Genomic DNA, 6,445 nt, shown 5'->3' with positions numbered 1-6,445 from the left:
TATCACTAATAATATTAGTGACGGCTAATTTTTTGGATTATTTTTATGATGATTAAAGATTATTATTAGCGATGGCTTATTTCCATCGCTAATACCGCCATTGATACTTCAAATTCTCAGTGTCTGTTATATCAACCATCAACCATCCTTTCCACCTCCCTAGCCTACAAACAATCTTTTCTAATAGAAGTGCACTGCAAATGCAAAACATTTCTTTTGTGGATTATGAGAGTCTAACAAACTAATAGTTCTCTTAAGCAAGGTGGATCGAAAGCTTGGATATAAATATTTTGTATGATGTGCATTTGGTGCTTCTTGAGAGAAGAATAAGTAGTTGATTTATTCTAGACTATTAGTAGTCCAGACAGTCCGGTGACTGTTTTCTTGCATGTGTACTTTCATTCACCTAATGAAAGTCATTAGCCTTTTTGCCTCATCCATTCTCCAAAAATAAGTCTTTTGGCCTTATCCATTCTCCAAAAATAAGTCTACTTAGTCTAATCAATATTGCACCTTGATTATGTCTAAAATATAAGTACTTAAAAGTGCAATAAGTTTATGAACTGAATGTAACAACGTTTAGTTAATATTTAGAAGATAAGCATGCATGTATAATGGAAGAAGGGCAATGTGATCCAATCAATAGATCTCCTGGATTGATTTGTTTATGTAATTACCTTTGGTTCAAGTAAAGCTGAATACAAACCAACTATAGGTTGTAAATCAACATATCTATACCCCTATCTATTACAGACACAAATGGACATGGATACAGAATTAGCCAAATGCTAAAACTTATATCCATATTGTTTAAACAAATATGGGTACAAATTGGATATCGATGATATTTTTTTAAAGGGCCCATAGGCAATAAGCTACACAACAGGGGGATAGCTCTCCTCCAAATACCCTTAACCTCCCAAATGTTGAAGGTAAGATTCAATCTTAAGTTGCTCGGACTGACTTCCAAGGGTTTTACTATCTTGATAAGCTTAAACCTTTAATTGAATATTTACAATATGGCAATAAATGCGAATATAAATCATATAGTTTCACTTTATAAACTACCAAATCAAAAATATCACTATGAAAGGTAAAATAAGTCAAAGACATCGCTATGAAAGGTAAAATAAGTCAAAGATATTAATATGAATAGAGATACTAGTCGGTTGTTGAAATTTTTATCTATCTGGATATATTAATTCAAATACAAAAATGAGCCCAAATGAATATTATTTTGTACATTGATAAGTGACCCCCTAAATATTTCATCTATAAGTCATACTCTACCTACCACAACCAACTTCCTCTTTGAGGTCTTTATAAGCCATGGCAACCTATTCAGGTACTAGCAATTGTAAACTTGGTCGCTTAAAATCTATCTACAATAAAACCAACAGCTTTACAAGTTAATATACAAGAAATTAAATATATTTTACATTAAGAAAAAGCATTTATATGGATTACATGTCAAGGTTCTGGCATTTTTTCTTTCCTAGAAACACTACTTGACTTAGTTATAACATCAGTCATAGCAATATATATCTTGTGTAATTTTACGCATGCTTTGTTTTGCCTAATAGAATAGGTGATTGACAAATTTATTTGTAAGTTTAAAATGTCAAATTGTAAAGGTTAACACCCTCTCAAACTAAGCCTGATGACAAAACCATAAATAGCAGAAGAATTTTGGTCATTCTGTTCTGGTGGTTGCATATATGGAATTTCGAATAAATTATTGTACTCCACTTTTTGCCTCGCTTTGTTTCGGCATGAAGTAAGTTGTTGCAGCTCAAATGACACCCTATAACACTCGATCGGTGTAAGATTTGGTTTTACTCAACAGGTAGTGAGCACAAACAATGATATATTTTATACCAGGGAAAAGTTATGTAAGAAGCTAAGGAAATAAATTTTGAATTTAAAAATGCACCCTGATGGTAGAGTTTTCCCCTTCCTTTTTTTCTTTCTTTTGCTGTAAAGTCAGAAACCTAAGTAGTTCCATTCAAATTTCTGGACTAATGCATAATAATACATATATTATTGCTTGACCATGAAAATGATTAAACTTCAGATATGTCCATGAATTTGTAGCTTATGATCATGTTAGCTGATATAATCTGATCTATCCCAGATATAAGGCAATATTAATCAATTGTATCTGCTTTTACTGTATCAAGGATCTCTCTGATCTAATATGAGAATCTACGTCAATTATCATACATAATCATGCATGTTTTTATTTTATGTTCTTATACTTGGATACCTCCATCTTAATGCTGCAGTAGATGCATGCTCTTATCTTAAACCATAAAGAACTAATCCATAGAGATAAACTGATACCTCCCTACTGCAATATGGTTTAAATGATTAGAGCAACAGGAGTAGGCTGTGGAACTCTGGCATGAAGAGTAGCTCATTAAGCAATTGGAAGCTTTAAATTTTACAGTTTAAAAAACACTTGCATCCCTTAATGATTATGATCTCTGAAATCAAATAAGGCGACAAAATAAATATCAGCCATTGTCTATCTAATCAATGTTTCGGATGATTTTTTGGATTAAAATATTATTTGTTACAATGGCTAATGTTAGATATTGGAATGGAAGATATTGGTCTAATCTAATTTCGCCATTGCCGACATAATCAGATATTAGGGCTGTGATGATGTGAGAGGAAGGACTAATTGTCATTATCCCATCTGATAAATGCACTCTCATTTTTATCTAGTGCATTTGTTTGTTTCTTAACACTTGAACCAATAAAGTCTCTTTTTACTGGACAAGGTTAGCTTCCATCCAGATGTGGAACATGGTCTGTACCTTGTTGAAATCCAAATGACTGGATACGTCATCAGTAAAAATCACATGACAAAAGGGACCCATGATCGAAAGAATGCTATATACGAATAGAAGCATTACATATATGACATGTTATTCTAATATCATCATAATTCATAGATTATAATGTGAATGAATTTAATTTCAGGCTTGTGTAATTTTCCTGCATAAAACAGAGTTGAACCAGAATCATATGATGGGTATACAATTAGGTAAACATGCTATAGAACTATGTTGGAAATGGGCTCCCTATGTATAGTATCCAACCCTTAAGCATCAAACTCAAGCAATTCCCAAAATCATGTTTAATTAACTTTCTGTTGTTAAGTAGAAAGCGCTTATTCCATGTTGCCTACGAGATGATCATATGAAATCTTATTAAATTACCTCAAACCAAACCGAAACCAGCCTTAAGTTCAGATTTGTATTTAGATTCTAGAGTAACATAACCCGACCTAATATCCCTGTCCAATGAGGAACATGTGAGGAAAAAAAAAACAAATGTTGGTTTCACATAAATGTAGAGTGATAAATAAATAGGTTCAAGTCACCAGAAATTTTAGAAAGAAACCACAGCGCTACTAACTGGCCCAGTGCTCTGGCATCTTAGATGTTGAAACCTGAAGTTATGACAAAATTGGCATAATTAATTTTTGAAGAAGACTTGGTACATGTTCTTAGCTTGCAAAACTCTTGCGATAAATTTTAGTAAAGCTAATTCAGAGGATCTGCAGTAATTTTTTGGCATCAATGCTGAAATCCAGAGAACCAACAACAATTGTATCTTCAAATGCAATGTAGATCTATGAACTCCAAGATTCTTTGCGTTCATATATTGTTCCATATCCTGAATAATTTCATGAAGGGGGAAACACAGTCTCGCGGAGCGTATTGATACAGAACTGAAACTACAGAGACTATGGTGACAAATAGATCATAATCACATTTGGCATGCTATTTTCATGTCCAATGACTGAACTTTCTCATTTTCTTTTCCCCTTTTTTCCCTCTCGTATTCAATGTTTTCCTCAACTGGAGAAGGGAGTTTATTGGCATAATCAAGGTCCTTTTTCAACCCAATTTCCGACTCTTTAGCTGCCTAAATGCAGATACAATACACGGTGATCGGCAAAGTAAAATCTGAAAACGAGAATTAAACCATATGTGTAGACACACAACTTCAGCATGGCTCCAGGGACTGAGGCCAATCAAATGAACGTCATTTTCAAACAAAGAGTAAACTGCTTGAAGATATAACCTCAATAAAGCTACAGTTTATTAAGTAGGAATTCAAAGCAAATAATATTAAGAAGCATGATGATCTTTATCCTAGGAATTGCATGCATTGCCATTGTTGTTGGAGGAAACAGGAGTGCATTATCCAGGTCCTAAACATTCTAAGCAAGCTACCTAAGCAACCAAACAGAGATTGTTATGAAGATGAATTATTTGCATTGCATAATTGCTGAGAGCTAAAATGAAATCTTCAGATACGAAACAACAGTGCAAGAAGAGCTTCTGAAAGCTGGTATTCAAATAACAAAGCGCCACTGCACCAACTATCACATGAAATCAATATTTATACAGGTGCATAGATCACTACCCTTCCAATCAGATGACATATGATGCTGCAGTTGAATATCTTATACATACCAACTTTGCTGCCGATATATAAAACTTGAGAACAAAATAATCTTTGCAAGTTAGAACTTGTTAAAAAAAAAAAAAAAAAAAATCTTTTGCTGGGATTAACTCACCTACAACCCAATGTTTCTCCATTAGCCTATCTACATCTGCTTTTTCTAGCCCAGCTGGTCAGAAAGCTGGTTATTTCTATGGTTCTGCTACTCAATTCTAGGTTTTGCATTGAGATCAAAATCAGAGAATTCATGGTTCAATGTCAAATTGCTGAGAGGCTTGTACTAGAGAACCACAATTTGAGGAGATTGTCTGCTAAGACAACTAGAAGCAGTTAAAGTTGCCTTTGCTGCTAAGACAACTAGAAGCAGCAGTTAAAGTTGCCTTGTGATAGCAAGCAAGGAAAAAGGCTAGCATTTATGTTAAAATAGTAGGAGTAAAACTGCAACCTTTCTAAGATGTCAATTTAAGCAACATATAGCTGACCTGTAATGACGATTGACGAATGAAGACCAGAGAAGTACAGCTGCTGATATCCAGAAGAAACGTCGGAATCCTCGCCTATGAGCTTTGGCACTGAAAAGAGTAATCAGACTGCATCAATGAACTATATCACTGGCATAAACATCCATCCTACCTTAAATTATACTCATATTGAACCAATTCTGGAACGTGATGCATCTTCTTATGGTTTGGAACGTGAAATCTCGAGGAAAAATGAGGATCAGGCACGTTCCTCTCCCATATATGTGAAATGGCATTGAGTGAAGAAGCTTTTTCCATCATGATACAAAGGAATACAATCTCCTGAAAATTTGCAGATTTTTACAGGAAAATGCTATGGGAGTTCATCTTTTTCTTTTCTTTTTTTTTTTTTTTTTGTTTGGATGAAAATGGAAGAAGCCTCAGGCTTGCACCAGAATTTATTATGAACTTATCTAATTGTAAAACAAGCGGGGAGTTCGCAAAAGCAAGTTCAGAACCCCCAACTCAACTTGTATAACTGGAAACATAGGAACATAAACGATATTCCTCTTTACAATTGAGAGAGAGAAATAAGTCTTCAACTTAGTTCCAGATGGTCTTCGAGCTTAAAGGGCCAGATCTCACCAATTGGTAAGTATGACTCCGGAGGCGTTAACCATTCAAGCCTTAAGAAGCTAGTGTACGTAGCGATCTTCCTTTTAGGAAGAAGATCAACCCAACAATGGAATAGCAAGATAAGAGAAAGAAGCAACAATAAAGAATTCTTACAGCTCAATGGAGAATATAACTAGAAATTTCATTCCATTAAAGATGCCCTTTACAATAGCTAGGTGCTCGTACCTATGGTTACTGGACTTCATGAACCTAGCTACAAATGTATCTACATTCAATTCTTGTGCCTAAAAAGCTAAAAGAGTTTTACAAATAAGAAAACAAAAAAATATATATATTTTTAATATGCTAGGACTTTATTTGGTGCTAATATGGAAAGTGATTGCAGGAATGTTAAGAATTCCCTAATACCTCTTGATTGGATAAGATCTCTGATTGATTTTGAAGTTGCATATTTCCAGATTGGCCTAGATCTATTGATACAAATCCTATTTAATTGTATCTTTAGGATTATTTCCTAATCTATAGCATGTTTCTAGAACTGAATTAGGCCTGAACTCAATATCAAATCCTTTTACTTCTTTGACGAGCCTTTGGTGTACCTTGGCTCAAATACATGCTTGTCAAGCCCATGACAAGTTAGAAAGAACTCATCCTCAAGTTGAAAGTCTTGTATTCTTCCAACAAAGTAGAGGGGAGCTTCATCAACTTAGCTTCTAGCTCCCAAGATTTTTCAATGACTAGCTTGTCTTTCGGTCCGACCTAGTAGTGAGTATACAATGTGGTTCGAGTGATGGTGGACTGTCCTTTGAGTATCTGCTTACTTGGATCTTTTGGTGCAGTTGCTGATGAGTTATAGCTAGCTCCTC

General features: G+C 34.4%; 1 long non-coding RNA gene across 1 annotated transcript; it reads right to left on the bottom strand.

The window, feature by feature from the left end:
• Positions 1 to 3,638: 3,638 nt before the first annotated feature.
• LOC140859398 (uncharacterized) lies at positions 3,639 to 5,720 on the bottom strand. Its single transcript, XR_012142847.1, has 2 exons — positions 4,965 to 5,720; positions 3,639 to 3,980 (listed from the first exon to the last, which is right to left on the bottom strand). It is a non-coding gene; the product is annotated as an uncharacterized lncRNA (long non-coding RNA).
• Between the last annotated feature and the right edge of the window lie 725 nt (positions 5,721 to 6,445).

Source organism: Elaeis guineensis, chromosome 7 (assembly GCF_000442705.2).
Source record: "Elaeis guineensis isolate ETL-2024a chromosome 7, EG11, whole genome shotgun sequence".
Taxonomy (NCBI): Eukaryota; Viridiplantae; Streptophyta; class Magnoliopsida; order Arecales; family Arecaceae; genus Elaeis; species Elaeis guineensis.
Note: the sequence above shows the minus strand (reverse complement) of the source record. Positions and strands in the feature narration are given on the sequence as shown.